Source organism: Tyto alba, unplaced genomic scaffold (genome assembly GCF_018691265.1).
Source record: "Tyto alba isolate M040663 unplaced genomic scaffold, T.alba_DEE_v4.0 Super-Scaffold_2, whole genome shotgun sequence".
In the NCBI taxonomy this organism is placed as follows: Eukaryota; Metazoa; Chordata; class Aves; order Strigiformes; family Tytonidae; genus Tyto; species Tyto alba.
Genome location: NW_024881282.1, coordinates 48,662,496 through 48,689,784, shown reverse-complemented (window position 1 = coordinate 48,689,784; position 27,289 = coordinate 48,662,496). Strand labels below are relative to the sequence as shown.

The 27,289-nt window shown below is 43.9% G+C and overlaps 1 long non-coding RNA gene across 1 annotated transcript; it reads right to left on the bottom strand.

The window, feature by feature from the left end:
- Window positions 1-1,423: 1,423 nt before the first annotated feature.
- On the bottom strand, window positions 1,424-27,023 carry LOC116963365. Its single transcript, XR_004408117.2, has 3 exons — window positions 26,635-27,023; window positions 2,890-3,047; window positions 1,424-1,535 (listed from the first exon to the last, which is right to left on the bottom strand). It is a non-coding gene; the product is annotated as an uncharacterized LOC116963365 (long non-coding RNA).
- Between the last annotated feature and the right edge of the window lie 266 nt (window positions 27,024-27,289).

Below are 27,289 nucleotides of genomic sequence, written 5' to 3'. Positions count from 1 at the left end.
TTCTGTTGGGTCCTAAAAAACCCCCAATAAAATAATTGTAGCATCATTTCTTCTCTCTCCTCTCCTTCTTTTCCTTTCTGAAATTTCTCTCTTCACCATTTCAGCAGTGCATTCACCAAACCAGCCCAACAGCACATAACAGAGATTTTAATAGTCTTGTCACGGATGCTTTCTCCTTTGTCCCATGCTTCGAGAGCAGTGTGCTGCTGTGGGTTGGGAAGCAAGATCAGGCACTGCTGACATGATTTAGAAGTATTTAGTTGCTTTACTGATGCCATTTGTACAACAATGGAGTCCCAACAGAGGGAGAAAAGAGCTGTGCACTCTGCTGAGATGACCCACACCGTGACACTGGGTGCCTCCCGTGGGCTCTGGCCCAGCTGCACAGCACAGCGATGCTCCCTGGCACGGGATTGCAAGGGGCACTCGGGCACTGCCGCTGCGGTCCCCAGGGTGCCGGTGAGGATGGAGGTCCCCAGCCCTCCACCCCCATTCTTGTTTCAACATAGGAACCTCCAGGCTCCCTCTTAAAAAGGATAAAGCTTGCAGGGGTCTCCTGTGCTTCCCAAGATGGCAAAAGAGAGAGGAAATAATTTTCTCTGAGAGTCACTAAGCCTTTTGCTGGAGACATCTCTTCCACCCATCCAGCTGGGCCGTTTCTACCTTTCAGGGTGCGGGATATCAATCACACACACAGTGCTTGATCACATTCAAAGTAATTTAAATATCACATTAAGGTAGCAATGGGATTATACACCAGTCCTACCCTCCTTTCAGCAGAGAAAAGAAAGATAACACAAGTATCATAAGCATAGGCTTAAGCAAAACATAAGATAATGGGCTTTGGAGCTAGCCTGTACTTTTCTTTGTGACTCAAAAGACCTAAACAGCAAGCACAATATAAACACCCTGAGCCCACTGACTGTGGGCCATCAATCAGGCTCAGGAAAATGAAGGGCTCTCCTTGCAGATAGCTGATTTGGAATTGCTACCAGAGAAAAAACTGGTAACAAATAGGGTTTGAGGTATTTGTGCTCTGGTCATCAGGCCCGTTGATTAATAAGCTGTTATTAGTTACACACTGTCACCCCTCCATAAACACAAAATTCTTCAAAAGCGGCTGCTGCTAAGTGGTGAAATGCTGTGTGCACTGTGTCAACGGGTAGTTTCTCCAAGCAGAAACATGCCCTGGGCAGAGAAATGCCACTTTTTGCTGTGAACATGCCACTACAGCAAGTGTCTGTGTCTGGATGAGCAATTAACCCCTCTGCCCCACCACCCCCAAAAGAAATTAATTTGAAGTGCTCACTGCTCATAACCATGCAGGAATTGTCCCAATGAGCTTTGTGTTGATTTGTAATTTTCAGGCATGAAATGCTTTCCTCAGACAGAAACAGAAACTAAAAGAGAATCTGACCTAATACAGCTGTAAAGAAACCCAGAGGTATTTTGGATGAAGCCACAATTTTGGTCTTGGCCAAGAATCACAAACAGGAATTATGGCAAGTAGTTGTGAATCCACTCGGTTGTCTGTCCTAGAAAAAAGAAATCATAGTCAAGTCAGAAAAAGACCCTGGTCAAGAGAAAGGAAAGAGAACCACAACAATTTTCACTGGTACTGGTCAGCAGGCTAGTTTGCTCATGGAATGCTTCAAAGAGCCATCGAGCATACATCTCTGCATTTCTCCCTCCCACTGACAGGGTTATTTAAGGTTTTAGTGCTTTTATGGCTGCTACTAAATCTTAAGGCACAAAGAGCACTATTAGGATGTTAATATTTGAGCAAGAATAAGGTGGTGGTGGGGTTTTTAATGACTTCACTTAGACACTGAGTGGGGGATAGTTTCATACAAATACTGCTCCTACATATAAAGAAGTTGATATCTCCTGGCTGCTGCAGTTTGGCACTGAAGCACTGCCATTGCAGAGAACATCTTTGAAGTTATCCTTTTAAAGGGAACTGACTGGGAAGACTAGATAAAATCTGTTTTGCAGAGAAATCAACACAATTGTTGCAGCTCTTGCTTTTATAGACCCCAATTATTTCACACTTGAGTCTAGTCCTTTTGAACTTTACTTCAGTAACAGGCCTTCTTGACTCACAGTTTGAAGTAACCAGAAAGATAATCTTTAAAATCACTTCTATGCAGCTGAGAGACACTAAATTCCTTTCTATTGGCTAGAACAACCTTATTCTAAATGCCGTGAAATTAAAGATGATCCAGTGTCTCAACAGTGGTATTTTACAAGGAGCATGTACTTTTCTCAAGTGCCCAAGAACAACAAAAAATGTATCATGATAAAAGCATTGTTAAAGCAAAATGAAAATTCCATAGAATTTCACATATATGTTCATTTCCATATATTATAAAGGTAAAGTCTAGCAGATATGGAGATAAGGGATATTTGGGACAGTAAGATTCAAGAGAACTGGGTTGCCTCCAGGTCTGATACAGGCTTTCTGGTTAAAATGGTCTTGTACCATTAAGTGTCATTTTTCCATCTGTGAAAAGGAGACAGTACTAATTTCTTTACTTGCCCCAGTCCCAAAGAACTTAGAATCTTTATTGGGAAGACAGTCTCTTACACTGTGTACAATGCCAAGAACCTGGGGGTCTTCTAAGACTGTGAACCTGCAGACATTAAGCCAATAAAAATAAGAGATTATCATTGCAATGACTAACTTGCTATTAACTCAGCTGAAAGATTACTCAGATGTACATAAAGCAATTATTCTGTTGGCTGTTCTGAAATATTATGTTTTTTAGATGTTAATGTTAACAATTGTCCTAGTCTGCAGTACGCTTGAGTGACACAAGTGTTACTCAGTTCAATTCTTATTAAGCAGTTGAAAGTCCCTTGAGCAAACCTTTTCATTTTCTCACTTACTTTTGAAAGATGCTTGCCTGGAGTTAACTCCAAATTAAATCAACAAGGAGTTTACAAGTGAAAAGATACCACCAAGTGTTGAGAGCTTCTAATACATTATGTCCTCCAGAAATAGCTTGGAGCTTCATTTCCACCTTAGGCAGAGCTGAACGGGCCAGCTGGGATTTAAACCAAAACCAGAGTGGGTCAGAGACAGATGGAAAATTACAGATTACTTAAAAGTAAACAAAGGCAACATGCAAAATTTTGAGATGCCTTAGAAACATAAATGCTCACATAACCACTGCAGAGCTAGCACTGAAAAGCAGTTTCCTTGAGCAACAACAAAAATCACCCATTTACTCCTGTGAAGAAGTATAAAGTAATCAGACACTTTCCTCACTTTTGTAAGATGTTATCTCTTATAAAATTTTGAATTTCAGAAATGTATAAAGTAAAAAACAAGAAAATAATATGTGATTTTTTTGCAGTATTAAAACTAAAAGCACTCAGAGCTCTTTTAAGAGGGATGACTTCTTTGTGGTTTCAGTCAGTTCCAGCGAGGACTGAGATGAAGTTTTCTGTGCCCTTCTTTGTTCTCCAGCACAAAGCAGTACAGGCAGAAAATACACCCAGAGATGTGCACATTTATAATTTTGGATCCATCTGTCATCTTCCTGCCAGGCCATTTACCCCGTGCCTGCATCCATTTTAGAAAATGGAGGTGTGTGCAGTGGCTGACTGCTATAAGCAGAGTAGAGGTGGTCTAAGGGCCAGGCTGGGACTTTGGGGACATTCCTAGTGGGTGACTTCAAAGAGGACTGTGGCTACCTTTTTTTCTACTAGACGAAATGGGTTCACAGGATGGGTTTGAGTGCCAGACTACAATCATGCTTTCTAAGAGAAAATGAAGAGATTGCCCTCATCAGCTGGCTTTTGTGGATACTCTGCTGATACTATATTTGTTGCCAGAGTCAGTCTTATGAAGAAGTTGGGACAGAAGCAACCACAGCTCAGGTGCTGCCTGCTGCACATTTTTAGCTGTGGATAAACCAGACACAAATGTTTCACCGTGTGCTCAGTGCAGGAAAGGTCCACACAGGCACGGGAGGCTGTGGAGGTGGGACCAGCCTGCCCAGCTCCTGGCATGGCAGGACACAGTGCCCTGCACCTGGGCATCCTTAGGCCTGGGCGCAGGGAGCAATGAGGAAACCAGCCAGGTTTTCTGTTAGAAATCTACCTGTGTTTCACCAGAAGTGATGTTTCCTGGAAGACATTTTTATTTCCACAAACTGGTACACTCTGATCCGAAGAAAAGAAAAAGCGTTCTCAGAACCTTTTGTGTAGTTTTCACATCTCTGAATGGCATCTGAAATGCAGGGCTTTTAGTTCTGGTAAGCAGATACTGTTTTGGCTAGCTCAGGAGACTGTTCTGTAACTTCATCTTTGCTACTGAACTAGATGTTCCCTGAGTGGGAGGAACTGATATCTGAATTTCAAAGCAGTTGATAGTCTTACTTGCACTTCTGCAATATTTGGAAAATTGTAATTAACCAGCTTAGCTAATTTACGTTTTTAATATTTAAATGTTGCTTGTTACACAGAAGCTGATTGCTGTAGTAGCTTCATTCTGAAAGCTCATTAGAACTGCTAAAAGGTTTAAATACACACAGCTGAAGAAATACATGCATTTTTATAAGGCAGGTATTATGGCAATACTTTGAATTTCACTGTCCTGAACAAGTACACCAGCCTTCTGCAGGATTTTTTAATCAAGTTCATTTGCATTTGCTTGTAAAGGTACATTGCTATTTTTCTGAGCTAAATACTTAAATGACATTAGCTAGTAGGATTTTTAGGTTTATTTTTTCACTGTCATTAACCTTCTATTATGACAGAGCCAAGGAAAATGAGAACAGGGACCCTTTTGTGCTGTGTGTGATTCAGGCAGGATGTAGGTAACACGTGGACAGGAGGAGCTAGACTGGCATCTGGAACTTTCTTTTAAAACGTACCAATATTATGTAAGTACATTATCTCTTTACTTAAGGATGTATGCTTCTTTTCCTGAACTGGAATGCAAGGAATTCTTGTAGGATGAGAAGACCAAGTATTACCTTCTCATCGGAGAAGGCAATGCAGATGAAATGGTAAGAAGGGGCAACCAGAGAGGAAGGATGTGGCAGGGACATGCTGCTTCTGTTGGGTGACGTTGCGTGACCTGGCACAGGGCACAAAGACAAGACAGAGGTCTGGGACAAAACAGCCTCTTGCTACTCTCAGTCTTGTATTCCAGCCCCATCCCAGCCAAACCAGGGGGTCAGATCACCCTGGCAGTAGGACTGCTTTGCTTTTTAAACTCTTTTTACCATCATGTGTGATAAAGCTGTTAGCTACTGTGGTAATAATGGTGCACATTTTATTTCTATTTTTCTTCACCCTCTCTGATGTTTTCCCCTTTTGTGGTTATTCTTCCTGCTCTAGTAGCTCCCTTTTCCTAAAATGTAACAGATTCCTGTCCATAAATATCACACAAATGTGCAGAGTGCCAGATTATGATTAGGAAACCATCAGTGGGCACATCTGAATGTGTAAATACCCCTTTGTTGTTAGGGCTTTTCTGTCTGTTCAGCTATTTGGGAAAAACACCCCAGAAGCCAAAAGCTGTATGTATATATATACATGCAGAATCCTTCAGTCAGCAGATCTTATAAATGAACTGACATTACCCCACCAGCATAAACCATGGCATACTTAGTTCAGCACGCTGAAGCACAGGGAAAGCCTTTCTCTCCTGGGCTCCTTACTCCTCTCCACCTTTCCCTGGCACTGCCAAACTCCCACTGTTGTCCCCTCATCCCTTCCCCACCTCTCCCCAAATCCAACTTCACCCTCTGCCTCTTACCTTCTTCCCCTCACACCTGGAATTTATCTGGAGGCCCCAGTGCAGAGCCCAAGCTAATGAAGTGATTATGAGTGTGGGATGCACTCTGCTGATAACGACACACCTCAGAACTTGCCACCGCTGGTCTTATGGTCCCTCTCATGATAAAACATAGGACTGAAAGACAGAGATCTGCTATTTACTGCATCCCTCAGTCTCACGTCAAACTCAAACAAAGGGATGGGAGATTCCCTGCAGGTGCCACATCCTTTTGTCCCTTTCCTGCCTTTTTGACTGGTATTAAAACATTAATACTTCTTAACCTGATCTTTTCCAAGACTAGCAAACTTCACTACCTGAAACCATCAGCTTCATTTTCAGAAGAAAATCCCAGCGCAGTAGAATAGATTACTGCAAGATCCAAGCAAAACATAGATCCAAAAATGATGACTCCTCTTTTCAGTTCTCAAGAGAAACAGACAGCTGTATCACGGTCCTATCAAACAGCATCTTTAGAAGAAGGAAAAGACAACTATTTTTTCCTTGCTCCTAATTTTCCATGAGACCCAAATACCTGCTGAGAGCAGGAAGAACTTGGGAGGAAGCATCAAGTGCAGAAGCTCTGGTCAGGGGAGAACAGCGACGCTGCACGAAGCGGTGCCATAGACCGCACAAACCAGAGGTAGGAAATCCCGAACAGGCTGGAAACAGCCAGGACCCAGGCTAGCAGGTTGCTCATCTCAAGAGAGCTGTACTAGAAAGGAAATAGGTTGGCAGAAAGTCAAGGACTGCAGTACTGCCCTCACTCCTGGTGAGATCTGGATGAGCCCACTATTGGGCTGAGCCCTGTCCCCCCTAGGTGTGCTGGCACTGGTGAGCTTTACTGGAAGGGGACTTTGGCAATGCAGTGCTGGACAGCAGGAGATGAGGGGGAAAGGAGGTGGAAGAAACCCAACCCACATCTTTTTGCAGTCAGGTGCTCTGTTCTGGCTGGTTTAGTTGGGATCCTGTCTTTCCTCAGCTCCATGTGGAGCAGAGAGCTCACCATCAAACTCCCAGTTGACAATACCTGGGAGGAACATTAGCTGGAGCTAGAAAGCAGTTGGTCTCTCTTACCTTCCAGTCCCCTGACAAGAAGGACAGACTTCCCGGGAGTCAAGCAGCTATACCATGTTATTGCTGCTTGGCTTCCACACCGGGGAGTCTCCAGTTTCACCACTTCTTTGGATTAGGAGGATACAAAAGGTTTCGGTCCCTATGGTGCAGCTAAAGGACTCATTTCTCAGGCTCCTCATGCCTCTTGATTTCCTCTCGCTGCCTGGGAAGAGATGTAAAAGACAACTCTCCCTTTCCTCCAAAACACAGAGGGGCTCGACACTGCGCTGCAGCTTGTAGCCCAGTTATCCAGGTGCAGCTGCGTCTGCCGAAGGCACAAATGCCACATCCAAGCTCCGGGTGGCAGCCATGATTTTGGCAGCTGGGTGGGCTGTGACCCCCATGTGCCCCTGGGTTCTCCCCGGCCCCCAGCTCTGTGAGACCACTGCAGAGGGCCTGCTTCGGACCAGGGCTCCTCTGACAAGGCGTCCGAAGAGAAAGGGAGTTACCATTCATTTACCTAAATTGCTTCTCACAGCCACTGCAGCGCTGCTGCCAGGTTTCAGCAAGCCGTCCATCACCCACATGGATCATAAAGCTGAAAAGAGGTCAGGAGAAAGTAGCTCAGATGAGTTTTCTCTTTCCCGGCCAGCTCCCAAGGGTGCTGTTCAGCACAGGAATGGAATACCCAGCTCCTGCTCACTGACCACAGCACTGAAAAAGCAAAGTCACAGCCACATGGGGACCCTCGCAAGCAATTCTACATGTGTGAACAGAAAGCAGACACACTTTCCTTCTCACAGTGATCAAGTAGCATGTAATAGCTGCTTAAACCAATGGCACTCACTCACAGTCCTGATGATTCTCTTCCTTCTCTCCTGCTCTGGTGTGAAGCAGATCAAGTTACTCATCAGTGACCCTCAGTACTTCCCACACCGAAACCTTCTTTCCCACCGAACAGCTCTCACATCTAGCCAGAGGCATGCTGATACGTTCCCCCCTTTCAATTTGAGGGGAATCAGGCAAGGGTTGGAGCCTCTTGATGGGATGCTTGGGTGAGAGTCGTTCTACTGCAATGGAAATGGTTACCACGGGATCAGAAAGGCACAAACCTTCATAAAATAAAATACACACTGCAAGAAGTACTGTTGAAAAACCCGGAGCTGTTGACAGCCAACTTCATGCTTTCTGATAGCCAAAAAGATCTAAGGACAAAGCCTTGTCCCTGCTGAGAGAGGGGATTTCTATTGATCTCGAAGGCACCAAGGTTTCAATAATTTTGGGAGTTTTGATGCTTACCTACCCAAATTCAGTTTCTAAATATTCTGGAGGCACTCACAGAAGTACAAGCCAAACATGAAGAAATCTATCTCTGCCCCCATTTTGTGACAAAGCATTACAGGAAAAGGGGCCTTCATATTAAGTAATGGAAAAAGTCTAATAAAAAGGGGGATTTTCACCAAAATCTGCATGGTAGCATGACTATAACCTGAAGTATGTGAAAATGCCAGAATGTGGTAATCAAACCCATGGAGGTCTGGGGAAAAATCTCTTTCAGAGTCTCAGTAACTGAATAAAGAAGAGAATTTAAAAACAGTATTCACTGCATCTGTTCCCTATCACATGCCCTCCACAAACAGCCTTTTACTAAAGTACAGGCATACTTAATCTATTAAGCATAACAAGAAAGGAACAGTAATAACATCATATTTTCCCTTCTAGGATACTAATTGCCTGTCGTTTTTTTCTCATTATAAAGGTCATTTTATTGTTTGTCTTGACTATTGGGAGGGGCATGAGGGGAATCCCAAGCCAGAGGCAAGAAAAATGCTCTGGTTTGAGTTTTGCAGAGAGGTACTGACATCTTTTACTGGAGGGAGAGCTTGTGTGTGTCTGCAAGTCTGTGTGTGTCTGCATGTCTGTCTCTGGAGAACGTCACGGCTCCCATGCAATCTGGTGCAGCTTGGCAAGCTGCAAACACGGTGCCCACGCTTCTTCTGTGCAAATGGTGCTAATTCCTGTGGACATCCCTCATCATCAGAAGTGTGGCAGCTGATAAGCAGCAACGTTTACACAAGATAACTCCCAGCAATGTTTTCAAAATAAACTCTAGAAACCTGGACCATCACCAACAGCAGAGTGATTCTGTGCATGGTGGTGGAAAGGAAAAGGTCTAACCTTACAGAAGTAATTATCTGCATGGCTGTTGAATCGCAGCATTCACTGAATTTATTGCTTTTATGTTTCTTTTCACAAATAGCCTGTGGGTTATACATCTGAAAATACAGTCTTGACAAATGAAGCAGGTAGAATAGTAGGAGCAGACAGTGTCTGGCTCAGCTACCTGCCAACTGTTTTGTCAGGGGTGGTGGTATTTTTTTCTGCTGCTTTAATTTTTATCATCACCATTGACAAGTTAGGTTTGGTTAGGAGAGTGGTATGGTAGGTAAAAAAACGAAAGAAAGAGAAAGGCAGGAATGATGAGGATAGGAAAGGGCAGAATGGAGTGATGCTGAGGTGAGAGGAGGGGAGGGAGAGGCTGGGAGCCAAAAGCCATGCAACCCTGAGGAGGCTTCCCACCTCCACAACAACAGCCAGAGCCAGCTTGATTGGGAGGATGTCACTGAGAGGAAGGGTTTGGGAACATAATTTATGAGACCTGCTGCTAGAGATTCCTCTTTGTCGTTTGCTTCTTAGTGCATTGTGCATACCAAACACTTCCCCCACAAAAGCGGATGAAGTGCTTTAACGCTACAGAGATCAAGATACTGCACCTCCTGCTTCACTTCTGCCACTTCAAAAAGTAACCTGGAAAATGCTTATGCAGCATTTTAATGTCATCTATTTTTTAAAATGCCGTCTAAACATGTTTCATAAGGTAGGAGGGCTTACAAATCAGAGGGCTTTAAAAAAGTGTATGATTGCTGCTTCTTAATATACCATATAAAATTACAGTTTCATCAGCTGTAACTGCACAAGCCTAAGATATAATTTCACATCTCTAAACAATTTTTTATATAACATGGTAGTTATAGTCAATTAATAAGTTGTTCAATAAATATTTTAATTGATATTTAATTAACCTGCTGTGGAATGCAAGTATATTTATAGCTGCTGCTAAGGGCACATTTCTAAACAGTGAAATAATGCTATTTTACAGAAATCGGGTACATAATAGTAGTGCAATTATACTTCTAGCTGCAATGTGCATAATTTGTGATCTTGTAGGTTAATTTTGCTGGGCTGCACTCCAGTATTCAGCAGTAGCAGGCAATGAGCAGCAGTATCTCCCTGAGACAGAGGCTCCCTCTTGCCTCTATGCACACTCCTTCAGCCAAAGACACGTACAACAAAGTGCAGCAGGATGATCCCGAGTTGCTCAGAGGGTGCAACTGTGTGAGAGCAACCGAAACCCCCGGTCGTGGCACTCAGCTGAAGGCTGCAAGGGAGTTGCAGGCACAGAAGTCTAAAAAATGCGAAGCCAGATTGCAGCTGCTGCCTAGTGCTGGCAGTGTCAGCATCCCCGTGCACTTGGCTTTTTTTCTTTAAAAAGGAAACTCCCAGGAACTGCTCCTGTGCCAGAAACCACCAGGGTTGGATGGTGCAGGGCAGCCTGCCTCCCTCCTGAAGTGCATGGGTTGAGGTCCCTCTTCTCCCTTAGGAGCATTAAAACCTCCTGCTTCCCATACAACTACCTGGATCTCCATGCTGCCCTGAGATGAGGCACGGGCCACTCTTGTCCTCCCAGTGAAAGCGAGTCACCTGTGGAGGGAGGAGTGATTTGGGACTACAGGACACAGCAGGGTTTGAGCACAGACTGTGCTGAGGGCTCAGCAGTGGACAGGTTGTGAGCAGGGAGCTCCCCCATGCCTGCTCAGTCAAATAAAGAGAAGGGTCAGAGAACAAGTGTGTTGTGGGGAACTGAGTGAACGCTCTTCCTTATTTGATACGCTGACACATTGCTTACCTGCAGTTCTGACATCTTCTGCACTCAACATCGTGCAGAATTAGTGGTCAATGATATCAAACGCTGATGAACATGGGTGAGGGAAAGGGAGAGAAGGGGAAGCTGCTGCCTTTAAAGAAGTGGAGGATGAGAGTGGAGCATGTTCCACCAAGAAAGTCAGTCCTCAGACAAAAGGAAAGCTCTCAGAGAGCTTGGCAATCATTCTCCAGCATCGATATTATGGAGGAACATGCCTTGCTCTAACTCGTATTATCTGGGGATGGCCAATTAAATACTGTAATAAAGACAATTCCCATTTGTTCTATATAACAAGACCACCCATCTATGTTGTGAACTCAGTAATAGCCCCACCAAAGCTGCGTGCCTGAGTGGTGAAGATCATTTCACATTGCTTGGCTTTGAGAAAATCATGTTGGACTCTGATTTTCAAAGACAAGATTTTTCAAATATTTTATCACACTTCAGGTAAACAAAGTGGGGAACAAAGCAGATGCACAACTGCATTCACAACATCACTGTTTAATTTTTTCCCCTGTATTCTCTCTGGAGATATTCAGATCTGTGTTTGGACTTTAAAAGCTGTGTTTCAACCTTGTCAAAATAATTCTGTCTTAGTAATGACTTGTAATGTAGCTGTCTGCAGTTCCCCACTTTCCCAAGTTGCTGCAAGCTATGAATTCCCAGGTGCACTGTCCATGAACCTGAAATCCCAGAGTTATGGCCTTTTGTGATTCCATGGCCACAAGAGTGGTTATTGCATGCGCGGACAGCTATTGCATTCTACTGCAGGGAAATAAATGAAAGGGTAAAAAAAAAGGAGAAAAAAGAGAAAATTTATTGGATCCATTAATGTTGTGATTGGTGCTTCAAACAGGAAACAACAAAATCTAATTGATCATGCTGGTGTTGTGGTTTAAGCCCAGAGGGCAACCGAACACCATGCAGCCACTTGCTCACTCCTTCCCCTCAGGGATGGAGAGGGGAAAATAAAACAAAAGGCTTGTGGATCCAGGCAAAGACAGAGAGGGATGGCTCACCAACTATGTTCACAGGCAAGAGACAAATTCCACTGAGGAAGAAGAACAACATCAGTTTAATTTAAACACCACCAACACCACTTAGTTTACCAAAGTAAGACAGTGAAAAATACAACTACATCTTAAAAACACCTTCCCCCCCACCTCTTCCTTCTTCCCAGGCTCAGCTTTGCTCCCAATTTCTCTGGCTCCTCCCCTCAGCAGCACAGGTGGACAGGGAATGGGGATTGCTGTCAGTTCATCACCTGTTGTCTCTGCTGAATCTTCCTTCTCAGGAGGAGGACTCCTCACACTCTTTCCCTGCTCCAGCCTGATGTCCCTCTCATGGGAGGCAGTCCTCCACAAACTTCTCCGATGTGAGTCCTTCCCATGGGCTGTGGTTCTCCCTGAATTGCTCCAATATGAGTCCCTCTCATGTGTTGCAATCCTCCCAGCAATAAATTGCTCCTGCACGGACTTCCCTCAGAATCCCAGCCTTCTTTGGGCACAGCCACCTGCTCTGGAACAGGGTCCTCCATGGGCTGCAGGTTAGCATCTGCTCCACCGTGGACCTCCATGGGCTGCAAGGGCACAGCCTGTCCTCTCACTATGGGCTGCAGGGGAGTCTCTGCTTTGGTGCACCTCCTCCACTCTCCTCTTTTCTTCAGCTGGCCTCAGTGTTTCCACAGGTATTTCCTTACAACCACTCCTCCTCCCAGGTTCCCCTTCTTAAATTTGTTATCACAGAAGTGCAGCCACCACTGCTAATTGGCTTGGCCATGGCCAGAGGCAGGTCCAACTTGGAGCTGGGGTTTCTTATAGAAGGTTCTCACAGGATTCACCTCTGTAGTCCCCTCCCCTGCTACCAAACATACCCCCCGCACCCCAAACCTAAAGGCTTGTCTCCTCTGGTGGCTCCAGGATACCCAAGTGTCTGACATTCAAAGAAGTGGGCAGGTAGCGAAGGAGGCATAGCATCTGCGAGATGCAAAATAAGATCAGGCTAAATTGCACAGGGTGACACAGAGCACTGTTACAGTGACAACACCCGTGCATTACAAATGGGGTATCAGGTGGTGCCACACCTGTTTGTAAGGATGCAGTACCTCCACCATGACACACCATGGGGACGGGGCTCCAACAGTAGGCCTGCAGGGACTTTAGACATTATTTGGACATGTGCCTGCCTGGGTGCTCCTGTGAACAAAGGCAGGAGATCCTTGTGCTGGCTGCAGAGTGATTTGTAGCTCTGACAGAGCTCTGCCCTGGGATGAAGCAGCCAGAGCAGAGGGAGCTTCGGCACAGAAAGCGGCATAGATGGCAGTTTGATCCAGGTAAGGGACTTTTTACTGCTTTGTTCCCTGCAGGGCACAAACACAGCCTGGCTCCAGCCAAATAAGCCCTGAAAAGGTACTGGGTGATTGCAGAAAACAGGATTTCCCTTCCATGTGCATCAATCTCCAGGTGACATTTAGCAACTCCTGGGTCAAACTGTCCTCAGAGGTGGGTGAGCCCTTCTGTAGTGGGGGTACCATGCAGAAAGGTGCCATCAGGGGATCCCAGGGGTGTCCCTCCCCGCTGCAGTGGGTGCTGCCTGCTATGCCACGTCAGGCAAAGCAGCACCAGCATGGCTGCTGAGCTAACAGCACTCCGACCACAGGCTGCTCCACACCAGTAATCTGGAGGTAAAGACAAGATAACTGTCCTTAAATAATAGGCCAAAGAAGAAGGAACTCCATTGACTTCAATGTGTTCAACATGGGGCTGAATTTCACCCATTGTCCTCCACGCTTGAGATACAAACAGGCTTTTCTTGAACATCTATGATTTCTTGCACCACTGAATTACAAATATGTTTATTGTGGGCAATGGTAAGAAAACAAGCCTCCGTTTATAACCAAATTTCCTCCTATCCCATTTGCTGTAACAACCTAAGATATTCATGGGCTGGGACATGTACAGTGCATGCTTACATCTTTGTTCTCGCAAGGCAGCAGGGCCACACCACAGCTGGTAGGACTCGTGCTATGTTGTGCCAGTAATTGTGCCTCCCAGGAAAAGCCTCTCCCACTGTCCACTAGCATCTGAAAGGACCAAGTACAACAATTACTTGTCACTTACTTCTCTGTTATAAAGTGTTTTAAACAAGAAGCTCCTTTCCTGTAGTAGAAGGGGGTGGAGAGGCATATGTATTCTTTAACAGAGGGGCTATACATACATGTGGTCAGGGTAGAGATATTGAAAGACTGGGAAAGTATAAATGAACCCGGGACTGAAAGAAAAAGAAAATATAATTGGGATAGAAGTCTGAACAGAGAGATGAAAGCCAAAAGTTACTTAGATTAATAGAAGGACATGGAGATTATCAAGAGAAAAGAAAAATCAAATTTAATCATATAAATGCTTTTTCTTTGCAGACAAGAAAAGGGTACCTATTTTGCACACAGATTTTTAGCTTTGAATTTTTTTACTTTGTAATTGCATTTTTAACTTACCTAGATGTCCTGGTTTCTGCTTCGGTAGTGTTAATTTTCTTCCTAGTAGCTGGTATAGTGTGTTTTGGATTTAGTATGAGAATAATGTTGATAACACACTGATGTGTGGACTGGCTGAGCATCAGTCAGCAGGTGGTAAGCAATTGCATTGTGCATCACTTGTCTTTTTTAGGTTTTATTTCACTTCTGTTTTGTTATCTTCATCTTAATTACTGTTATTATTATTAATAACAATAATAATATTTTAAAATTTCAATTACTAAACTGTTCTTATCTCAACCCATGAGTTTCACTTGGTTTCGATTCTCCTCCCCATCCCACTGCGGGAGGGAGGGCAGGGAGTCAGTGAGCAACTGCATGGTGCTTAGTTGCTGGATGGGGTTAAACCATGACACTAGAGAATATAAAATCTGAAATTTAAAGTAAATCACCCAATTCTTTCTGAAAGGCAGCAGGCAATACTTTAACCTTGTCTTTGTCAATTTTCTGCTGTGTGTGTAGCTCTAATTAGATTCATAGCTCACATTAATCTTGTGGTACCAACTGCTCAGGAGCCACATCAATATTTCTCAAACTTTCTAGCTGAAAACTATTCATAATTCAGTGTTACATATTGATTTTTAAGACTGATGACATTTGAGCTGCTGAGAAAATGAATGGGGTTCATTTGGGGTCATGTCCTTAATTCCTACATGTAATTGATATCTGGCTTCTGCAGCTCCTTCCCTCAACTGAGAGATCAGCAATGTAATTTAGAATTACTTAATTTCTACTGCAGCCCAGGGAGCCAGGGAAATATCACATATACCTCCTTAAAGGAGTTCTTATACATGCATTTGTATTTTTCGTGTATGTTGCACTGGGAAAAGATAGCGGGTAAGTGGAGAAAGTTTTTGGAGGTGTTACATTTGCTGACTGGATTGAGAATGCTTGCTTGCTATATATCCCCTTGCTCCACACTGGCTACAGTCAAGAAATGTCACAGTGCAACTAGGAAGAAGTTTGACCTCCTCTTGCTTCCCGGTGTACTCCGTTACTGTCAGCCAGCCCTACACAAAGAGGCAGTGGGAGAAGGGGCTCTCCCCGCCCTCAGACCCTGGGTGCTCCAGGCAGAGGGAAGCCAGCTAGGTTTGGACCTGTTACACAATCATACATACCGCTCTGCAGATTTTGGAGTTGCTGTCCAATGATGGTGGATTTCAATTTGATGCTGTGGATGGATGCAAGGAAAAAAGTTTTTTTTTAAAAAAAAAAAAGCCAAAAGTACTTGCAAACAAAAAATACTATACTTCTGGTTATAAGAGGCTTTCCTTTTGGTTCGGTTCCTGGGAGCAGCTCCATAAACCACAGTTAGGGAAGCATGGAAATTTCTAAGTCACAAAGCCTCCTTTCAATTCTGTAAACCATATCTATGAGCCCAAATTTGATTTTCAGACATGGTGAGGCCTGCCTAACACTGTCTAAATTTAATCTGATTGGCAGGTAACCTGCAACCTTAAAGATCACACACCCTTTTAGGTTCCTAATGTAGTTTTCCAAAGATGTCACTCTTCTTGAGCAGTATGAAAGAGCTCCACTGAACCTCATCTTAACAAACTGCAATGGTGCTCAGCAATTCAAATCTGGTTGTCCTGAGCTTGTTCCTCCTGGGGATAAGCTGCTTCTCCAAGGCCACTGGAAAGACCTTCCTCAGCAGAAAAGTGCTGAGCAAAACACACTAAATATGCTCCTCCCTTGAAAGACTCTTTTCTTTAAGTTCAGACCAGCTAGGGAAAGCCAAACTTTTCTACTTCTCACTGTAGTTATCTTCAAGGAGGGAAGTAATTTTCTAGCACTCTTAATCTCTTACTAGGTCTTGTTCTTTAAATGTTTGTGCTACCATAGTCCTAAAGAACCAAATTATGCCAGGAGTGCTGTGCTAGAGGCAGTAGGCATTAAAGGTAATCACCTGCCTACAAGAATACAATTTTAGACTAAGTTGAGAAATAAGAGGTGGGAAAACATGACCAACACAAAGGAAGAGGCAAAGTGAGGCTGGCATGGTTTCCATGAGCTGGCTGTGTACACAGCTTTAGGTATGTTTGTAAGTATCTAAACAAATACTTAATAGCACATTTCCTCAGTTCAACAAAAAGGGTGAGAAATCCGATTTGACTGTGTAAATGTGAAGTCAGATTTTGTGTCTAGAGAGGCAAGTAATTTTTTATGCAAGCATTTATACACAGTTTTGAGTAGTGACTGATTTTCATGTTATGTAAATCTGATCTTCTAGGTATTATTCTCTGGATAAGACATGTGATTAAATTTAATGTCAAAACTTAAATGTATTCTCAAATCTTTCAGTTAGATAGCGGCTTACATGGTGATTTATTATGCTCATGAAGGCATGACTACTACTGTTCTGCTGGTTGCTTTCAATGTTCTGGCTACGGAGAAAATGAATATTTCTGCATTGCTAAAATTTTTTATAATTCATACCTCCAGGGAGTAGAAAGTGCATAAAATAGAAAAGAATATATGTGGTAGACTCATGCTAATAAAAAACAATACAGTTTTCATCTCTTGAATTTTGTCCCACAGTATTTACAAATTGCTCAAAATGAGAAAATGTGAGTTCCCTGTGCAGGTCACCTGCACCTTTTTGAGAAGGCCTTGGCGGTCAGGACAAATAAAGCCGTGTGATATTGGGAAGTCTGCATTCATTGCCCTGTCAGATCAGCTAAGCAGGTGCCTACACAGCAACAATAAGCTAATTTTGCCAAACGCTGTCCTGGATCTTGCAAATTTTACATGTATGAAAGAGGTGAAAAAATGCTTAACTCAGCAAAACTGGTGATGCTGCAAAATCAGAAGGTTAGGAGGGCAGAGCTGAGACACCTACATTTCTGCAATAGTAACTGAGCTTTCAAAGCATTTGTCATGGTGTAGAGTATAAAAAGGTTTCAAAAATAGCACAAAACATGGAACACAGAAGGCAAAACTATGACAAATGGCAAGTGTATTAGGAAGCGATCTGAAGTATTTGTAATCAATGAAAAAGCTCCCTCTGCATGACAGGTTATGTCCTTGTTTTTCCTCTAGTCATAACAGTTATGACCATCCTCAGCATATCTGGTGTGGCTCTCTGTGAGCAGGAGGAGCAAGTGGGTACATTTCAGTCTTACAGTTTAGCATTAGGAGCTAGGATGACCTCTAGCTTTGAAAGCAAACAACAATTAGAAGGTACCTCTGGAAATATTCATCAGGAAAGGTGCAATTTCAACCCCGTTGGACACAGTACATGTTTACATGGTCAAAATATTCTTCAAAAGAAAGCTTTCTGAATAACCAGCAACCTCTGTAATGGAGAGGAGCTATTTCTGCATCCAGCTGTTACTCCTGGTGCTGAGTCACACAAATCCCTCTCAGCAGCATGACAGCATGGCGTAAGCTCTGTGCACCTGGGAAGGCTTACCCTCAAAGTCCTGCACACAGGGAGATGCTTTGGGTTCCACAAGTTTTGAATTGCTTAGGTATTTGAACAAATAAAATGTTCCCTTAGTATCAAATCAAAGTCAAATCAGTTGATGCTTTTCTAATACAAAAAATTAAGTTCAGTGTGCTTCAGGGCTCTGTGTTTATGCACATTATTGAAGTGTATTCCCTCTAGCCTCATTGTATATTTGAGTTATTCGTGAAAACATACCTTCTACATCTGCAGCTATGGAATATGACACATTTTCAAATGAAAAGTCTACTTTGTAATGCAAACACAGTTTGTGTCAGATGGAAGGCATAGCAGTTAAGATGTGGGTTGGCACAGGTAGCAAAATCTGTTCTAGAGACTGTGTCTGGCCTGATAGATTTTGCATGTCAGGCTAGAAGACTATTGGAAGAGCAATGAAAAACAAGAAAGGTTTAGTAGGGTTGGCCTAAACTGTGACTGGCTCAGTACTCAAGGCAAGTCATTTAATTGCTATGCACAAGCAATAAAACATGAAGCAGTAGCGTAGGTATTGATCTGCTCTTGTAGAGATTCTGTTTACCTTCTCGAGTGGGCTGTATCTGAGATCAAGAATGTTCTGTAAAACACAAATGATATAAAGCCAGTTGTAAACAGAGATCACTGTGGTCTCTACCCTGCAGTCTTCTTCCCACTCCCACTGCAGAGTTCTTAACATCCCACACAGGAGCCAGCGAGGCCACAGCTGTCCAGATGTTGTGGGAATTCTCATTTCAGGTCCCCACTGGGGTGAGGGACACTTAGACACCAGGTCTCCGCCCTCAGAGGTGTTTGGTCACCAGCCTGCTCTGCAATGCACCAGCACCACAGTTGTGCCCAATTAAAGATACTGTCAGGGTCAGATCTAACATTTTGGGTTTCTCCAGGAACTCTGTGGGCAGCAGGTGGAGATGTCCCTCCCCACAGATGCTGGGAGTGCCAGCTCCATCCCCATCTCCCTGCCATCCTCTGGGTGTTCCTGACAGTTTGTAATGTGATCTGGGTGGAGCCCACTAATGTGGGGAGAGAGAGTAAGGAGCAGGAACTGGAGCCTCCTGGGGAAAGAAGCCTGCCCGCCTGCTGGCATTAGCCCTTGCGATTAGAAAGGGGTATTTACCCTCAGACACTGACTTCCAGGCATGCCAGGCTGATGTGAATTTTTCTGAAAACAGTGACTGTTGGTATTTCAGTTTTACACACATATACAAGCACATATAAATATAATTACAAGCTGTGCTAAGAATAAGTTTGTACAAGGGCCAATGTAGCTTTGGGCTACATTTGGGAGTCTGAGCCCTTCAGGAAGCTCTTCAAATGACCTCCAGCCTTCAGAGCAATAGAAAATCATGTGCTGTGCATGCAGAAGTGAGCATGTGAAGGCTGAAGAAGTCACAAAACCACACTGAAGTTACAGTAATTGTACTTGCAGGAGGCTGGTGGAATGCCGCAGGCATGGTTCAGCTCAGCTGTAGCTGAAGGTGAGCCTGAGGACATTAACTTGGCCTGAAGGTCCTGGCAGAGAGAGGGGCATAGTAAAACCCCATGGACACAGCACTTCACCTCCCCTAATTGCATTCCCTCCACACTTCAGCCTCCTGTCTCAGCCTTTTCTTTACTACATTTTAAGCAATTTGACGCAGAAGATGCATAAACTACCATGAACGGGACACATCTTTCAGACTGTATCAGTTTGACAACGTTCTTCATTCTCTCTCAAACGCCTTCCTATATCTTATTAAACACAGTGAAGGGGATTGCTCTCCCACTCAGGAACCTGTCAGTGTGCGGTGAGCAAACTTCACCTTAACGTGTTGTGAAATCTGTATCCCTGCAGTGGAAGGACCACTGCTTTCATAAAATACTCATTTATCTGGCTCTGAAATCATGCTTTCTCTCAGCCTTCCCAGATCTGCCCTGAAAAGCCCCTCTGTGTTCTGTCTGTCCTTAACTCAGGCACCCACCCTTCGTGAATCCTTTACTTTCCCTGTCTCCTCTCCTCTCACACACATTCACAGTGAAGGAAAAAAAAAAAAAAAAAAAAAAAAAAAAAGTTGAAAGAAGCAGTGCAAAGGCACTACAGATGATTTATGTCAGGCTAGGTGCATCAGAAGAACTCACTGGAGCAAAAAGGCTCTGAATCAGGAAGAGGTCAGCCCACTATTCCAAATGCTGTCATTAATCCCAGGGACACATTATGGCTGGTGACACCAGTGAAGTGCACTCATCCGTGTACCATTTTATGCAACAGAACCGGAGGCAGCGAGGCCCCTAATTCCACCTAAGCAGCAGTGGGATTTGGGCACCTAACCCTCTTAAATCCTTTGGTAAACCCTAGTGTAAATGTCTTTGATGCAAACTAAGAAAAATCTCTCCTGTCAATAGAGCACATCTGTACTAGCTCTTAGACCATGCCAATACTGTGAAACATAACACATTTAATTAACATCGAATGACTTCTCCCTCAGACCCTGGAGTGCTGTATACCTGACTGTGTGTGTGAGAGAGAAAGGAAGGCTGAGTGAAATTACATCTTGAATTTTTTCCTACAAGTACGTCCAAAAGAAGTGAACAGAGAATTTTTTTCATCACTTGTATTTAGAAACCCACTATGAAAAATAAGAACACAGATCTGAGGGTCTACTAAGTCCCACACAGTAATGTGTTTATGCTTCTGGATGCATCATCCACCTCCTCCTTTCATTATGTTTTTCTGTATATATGACACAGAGCAAATTATTTTATACTTCTGGAATATGTATAAAGACCCAAAGCAATTTTACAAGTATTAGTCTGATACTGGCTCTAGATACAGGGCTACGACCAAGCAGGAAACTGGTGACAAGGCTGAGAAAAGAATCCTCTTCCTTCTGGAAGTAGGACTGCCCTGGAACACCACCATCAGCCTTTTCCCATGTCGCAAAAATAAGGTTTTTGCATGTTATTTTGAGCTCCTACCCCTTATTAAATCACCCTGGAAGAACACAAACAGTTCCACAGTCACTTGAAGTCACAGGTTTATTTTGTTCTGCTTCATCATAAGGCATAATGATCACCTGTGAGATCCAGAAAATAATCTTGATATAACAAAGGAAGAAAAGCAAATATTTCTCTCAGTGACCCCAAACCCATCAGCTAGTGAACTGTGAGCCCTGAAGCAGATGAACAAGTACAGCAGCAATAGTGCTCTTGTAGGTGCCTTGATCTGCCTGAGCTACAACAGTCACCAGTAGCAACCGCTGTGGTGAAGGCTGTATGTCACCGATCACAGAGGAAAAGGGGGGGAATTGCTTCCTGATTTAAAGTAGCTAAAGGCACTGGAATATAAAGCCTTATATAGGTCGTATTGTTGCTATCCTTCAGTTTCTTTTAATACAGGTACTCTGATTCATATCTTACAACTGCTAGGAAATAGGAGCAAAGGCTTTGCTCACACTGAAAAAGAGAGATTTCAGCTCTTCCCCAGTAGCACAAGGGTGGTATGTTCCTAACCCTAATGGCTTGCAGCACAGCTGACCTCCAACCCGTCACTGGACTGTCCTGCCCTTCTGGGAACAAATCGTGCATTTTGCAGAGCCAGCATGGCAAGGGGTTTGACACAACTCGCAGGAGCTCCCAGCTGCCGACATAAATCAGGCTCCTGAAAGAAAGGAGATGCAGATTTAGCAGCTCTCAATCCCTCTCTTCTGGCTTTACTTTATTTTATAAATGATGCATTTATGCCTCTGACAACAAGCCTCTGGGGGAGCCCAGAACTGGTCCCAGCACTCCTGGTGTGGCCTAACCAGCACTAAGCAGGAGGAGAAGGATCATCACCTTCAATCTGCTGGCAATGCTTTTCCTAATGCAGCCCAGGGTACCATTGGCCTTTTTTTCTGCAAGGGCACACTGATTGTTCATGTTGTCAACCAGGATCCCAAAGTCCTTCTGGGCAAAGCTGCTTTCCAGATGATCAGCCCCCAGCATGTATCAATGCATGGGGTTGTTCCTCCCCAGATCCAGGACTTTGCATTTTCCCTTGTTGAAATAATTTCTGTATACAGTCCCCCAAACGTTTACCAATATGAACACAGGACATACTTTAGTTATATTTCTAGAGTATTTTTCACATTACATTGTCATCAGCAAAGCATCATTTTCCCTGGCAATAACCTGAATCTTATGTTTGGCTGGAATTATTTTTGCCCCTCTTAAGCCTGCATTTGGCTCTGCATGGCCCCTCCTCATGATAAATGCAAACAACACATACCCCTGCACTAGCAATAGCTGCCTTGTTGAGAGGGTGGTAAATAGCATCACTATACCCCGAAAAGGAGATTAAAAACAAAACAGGGAGATTAGAAAACAGTTGTTGGGGGAGTGGTGATGATGGGGTGGAAAGAGGACACTCCCAAGGCAAATATCCTTCTGCATCATGGTTCAAACCAAAATAAACCAAACTAAAAATAAAAGGAACTAAAGGGATAGTCACTGGATATAAAATGTGAGTCAGACTGTACTGAAGAACAGGACAGATGGTGCAGCACATTGGACAAAAGGCTGTTTACCTTTTCAGAGAGGAGCTGTGAGGGCTCTAATGGGCCCTGGAAAGTCTTCTCCCCTACATTCTTAGAGAACACCTCCAGCTGTCACCCTGGGGTGCGCTTGCAGGGACAGTTTCCATCTCTGCTCACATTTTTCTGCCCCCTGGAAGTTGATCTCTCCAGATCACAACAAGGCTGCAGAAACATGGGCAATATGAACCTCCTCCACACTCTCCTTTTGATCTGCTACCCAGCCATGCCGACACAGCCCCTTTGTCCCCACTGCTGCCCAGCATGGCCTGGTCCCCTAGCCTGCCTGCTGATGGCTTTTCTGTTTTCTGGGGGCTGCTGCTGTGCTGCCCCCAGCCATGGGGCAAACTGAGGAAGGCCACCACCAGCACCGAGGGGTCACACTTAGCCAGGTCCAGTCACTGTAGTGACCCGTGGGCTGAGAAATCTGTGGTTTGGGCTATAGGAGAGGTGAGGAGAAAGATGAACTATTGGGAGAAGTGACACCTAAGATGAACCCATGACCAGGCATGACTTGCTCATAGAGGAGAGTGTTGAAAATAGGAAGTATTTCTAAAAATGGGCTCAATGAAACTAGAATCAGTCCCTATAAAAGCAAAGGTGAAGCAGAAGAGAAACAGTTGTCTCAATTGCTTATACTATCAGCAAGTAACACCTACTGCTGAGCACCCCAACCCTTCCCTAGGCAGAAGAAATTAATTACCTTGTTTTCTGGTGTAGGCAGTTAACTCGGGAATTAACCTTGACAGAGCCTCTGTCTCCCAGTTCCAGACAGTAACCAGTGACTGCCGTGGGAGAGCTCACAGGTCCCCAGTCTCTGAGCAGGAGGGTACAGATTCACCGCTTTGCCTTTGTTTAATGAAGAGACACCTTCGTTGAGTGTGCATACGGATATGCATTACATGAAGATAAGTTCCCAGAAATAAACATCAAGGTGCCATCAAACTAGTCGTTAGCTTCTAGATTATAAAGCAACATTATTCAAAAGATACTACAAACATTGATTGGTTCACTGCTGAGGAAGGCTTGCACTATTATATGGAAAGGGAGAAATCAGAACAGAAATAGCTAACAGAGACTGTTAAAGGGGAATCGCTGACTGTGCAAAGCAACACAGGATCGTCACAAACTGGGCAGTGTCCCTTCACCAGGGTCTAAGAAAACTGGTGCAAATGCTGCCTTGCTCAGGGCATTTCATGTCAATGTTTCTTATCTGTTGAGTGGGCTTAGGGCACCCACTGTATGGGCCATTGCTGCAGGTGGGCTTGCACTGGGAGGAAGCTGGCTCCACCTTAAACCCTCTGAAAACAAACTAATACAACCTCATTGCTTCTAGTGTTAACTTCATGATTTGATTTCATTCCACGCTTGATGAATTTACTGACTGGATAATTTGAACCCATTGATTTATAGTTTCTGGCTTAATTATAACCTTAATGTTATCATTGCATTGTTCCATTTTTAATTATCTCAGTAAGACTGCAGTAAGTGAGCCCCAGTCAGGTTTATGTATTTATTTGCCTGTTTGCACTTCGCAAAAAAATGCAGAAAAAAATGTGTGCTAATAGCTATTTAAAATCCCAAACACTGAGAAGGAAAACCATAACAGATGCTAGATGTGTTTCACTTTTTTTCTCTAACTCACTCACACAAGGCAAAATATACTACCTCTCCCACACAGATAATGAGCCCCACTAAACAAAGGATCAAATGACAAATTATTGACAAGCCATGACAGCTTCACAGTTTACCAAAGGGACGCTGATTTTCCTAGGTTAAGAAACAAAATAAAAAATTTGGAAGATGGAGAAAAATCATCAGGAGAAAATATTCTCAGGCAGGAGGTGCATAAATCGGTGCACTTCTAGAGAAGTACTATGAAAGAAAGGACAAAAGTTATGGAAACTTTTCAGGGATTTTCTTTGCTTCAGGTCTTGATAAAGGAGTAGAGGATCTGGACACAGAAAGGGAGAGGGGCACAAGGTAAGTGACTGTAGCAAAACTATTTTAGACATGCAGCTGAGTTGTAAGAGGCCCCTGCACGGTGTTCGTCACTCTCCTGCATCAGGAAGAATGTTCCCACTTCCCTGGCAATGCACAGAAGGCCATATTCTCCGAACTTATGCCTCTGTGCCATTTATTGCTGGCTGCTTTTGTTTACCACCGTGGCAGTGACAACCACCTGAGCTTACTCTGCTGCCGTTTGTGCAGGTCTTGGAGGAGGCTGGTACCCTCCCCCAACTGCTGTCACAGGAATGAAATATTAGAAATTGAATGCCTCATACACTGCACAGACTGGGGAAGTTCATGGCACTGTTTAGGTCTTTTCATCATTCTGCAGAGTCATTGCCTGACTATTCAACCCCTGCTTGACAGCTTGGATCATTAGAAAAAGGGACATTAATGCATTTAATGTATATACACGATCAGAATGCTGACAGTTGACAAGGTCAAAGAAAAATAATGAAATGCTATAATTAACAAAATGTATTGGCCATTAAAATATAACGCCTCATTCTCTTGACAGAGACACTAACAAGAAAAAATGACCTTATTAAAAGTCGTCATGTCGCTGTAAATCAGAGGCATGTTTTTTACGGTGCTGCTGGCCACAGGTTCTAACCAGCAAAACCTCCAGATGTTTGCTGTGGAGCTCTGCAGCTCCACAAAACACTGGGCAGGAGTGTCACACTGAATTAGAGATGGGGGACATCACTGAAAGGTCTGTTCCAGCAGTCATCTTTTCTTTAAACCCACGCCAATCTGCAACCCTCTGAATTAGAGAACTTCAGAATGGCTAAAATGAGCCCTGCATGTGTGTTGTAGCAATAAACAGTGGGGCAAAAGATGCATCAGCTAAAAGTAGGCAATAGGAAGCAGCATTATCTAGTACATCCCAGGGCAAAAGGTTTGGGTTTCTCTGTCTTGATTTACAGTAGCCTGATTCCAGTCTTAATCTTTCCATTATTCATTCTTCCTAAGTGCAGAAGAGGGAATTCACTACTCATTTCCAGCACTATTTGAATTCTGGAGAGGGACGATGCTATGCAATCTGTTATTCTTATTGGCAGTTGGTGGCTTCTGGTATTTTGGCCTAAAAACTGAAAGCCCATTAGAGGGTGTATCAACACCACAGCTACAAATAGATCTTTAAGGTTTGAAAAATATTTCTTCAGTTGCAGCAAAAAACAAGCTGCTGTAACATTAGGAGGAGGTTTAACTAATTAGAACTGCTTAATGCATGCTCAGCAACAGCTGGAATAACAGAAAGCTGTGTCTGACGAGGAACAGCAGATGTTATGAATTTCATCTGGTCAGATCTGATGGCTGATGGGGAGGTCCTGCTCCACATCTGTGAAATAGTCACCAGATTCCACATACCATCTTTCTGAAGTAGGCATTACAGGGGGGTTAGAAACAGAGGAGTGCATTTTCTCTAGAACTGTGACAATGGAATATGCAGCTCTCGGGCAAACTTCAGAGTAGGACCAAAAACCAGTGTGTAGAAACACTTTATAAATGGCAGTGGTGCACACCAATGTTCAAAAGCTGTGATTTGTGCTCCAAATGTCACAATATGCAATTTTAAAGTCAGAGATTAGACAATAATAAAATTAGAAACAAGTATGGGATTTTTATTACGGTAATTATGCCACTGCAGTTTCTGGCATGGATGACATTAATTATACTCTGTAAAAATGTCTTCTGTATCTTACCTCTTCATAAAAGTCAAAGCTAGGTGGGCATAACCCCACTGATGTTATCAAAGCTATGTAGGTAATAAGGAGAGGATCCAAAGAGCACTTGCATGTAGGTTAGGTGGGTTACAGGTATCCAAATATTACAGCAGCCTGCAAAAACCTCCCAACAATATCTATGCCCAAAACACCACAAACATTTCTGGCTTTCCTCCAAGCAAGCGATGGGCAGAAGGATCGTGGTCGAGTTTTGCACGGCGCCCTGCTGGCGAGGGGATTTGGGCAGGGAGCAGGAAGCCCGAATTCAGGTTGTCCTGCAGGCACTGATGTGCACCTCCCTAGTGCCGAGGCCGGGTGCGTGTCCCCTCCAAACCCCAGCAGCACCGAGCTGCCGAGCAAAGGCAGTACAGACAGACAAGGGTGAGTGTGCAGGCAGAAGGGGGAAAAGGGGAGTCTTGTCCCCATAGCCACATGGTACAGAGGGGAGTGGGGAGGCCTGGCTCCGAAGGCTTTTTACGCATGTCATGTGTAGGAGGGAAATCTTTGTTCTTTGTTTCTCTCCTTGAACTGATTAAATTACCTTCCACACATTTTCATTGAGTGTGACCAACCATATCAATCTGACATTCCTCCACGACAGCTTGGGTGTGGTTTCTGATAGATCTCTCTCCAGTGTGATGTCCTCTATGTTTCAGAGATGGTTTTGTTGCTGCAGGAGAAGGGGGAGGAGGGAGGAGGTGAGCGAGATGCAGCCAGGAGCAGAGAGCTGAGGTAAACCAGGCCTCTGTAATCTGGCCTAAGAAACAATAATAACTCCGCTCTTCCATTGTTCGCCAGTTCGTTGCAATCATGTTCATTCATTCCTGCCTTCAGCTTTATTTCCGTGAGGACTACTGACTCCAGTTTTAGATCCAGTGGCACAAGACAGAGTATCAGTCCTGTGCTCTTTTCACACAGGGACACTGTGAAGAAGGCTTCTTTCAAACAAGTTTATAATGAAAAATTAAACAAAATTTGGCTCGCCAACGAGCCAGGTAGGAGTCGAACCTACAATCTTCTGATCCAAAAAAACCCCACAACTCACTCGAACCTAGGCCTTATGCTCCATTTCTGTTGGGTGACAGGCATGTAAAAGAAGCGATTTTCTCATTCTCAAGTTGGTCAGAATTGGATATTGATTTTGAATAGAGTACCTTTTATGTTTTCCAGATACTCCTCTCCTGTTCCCACTTTCC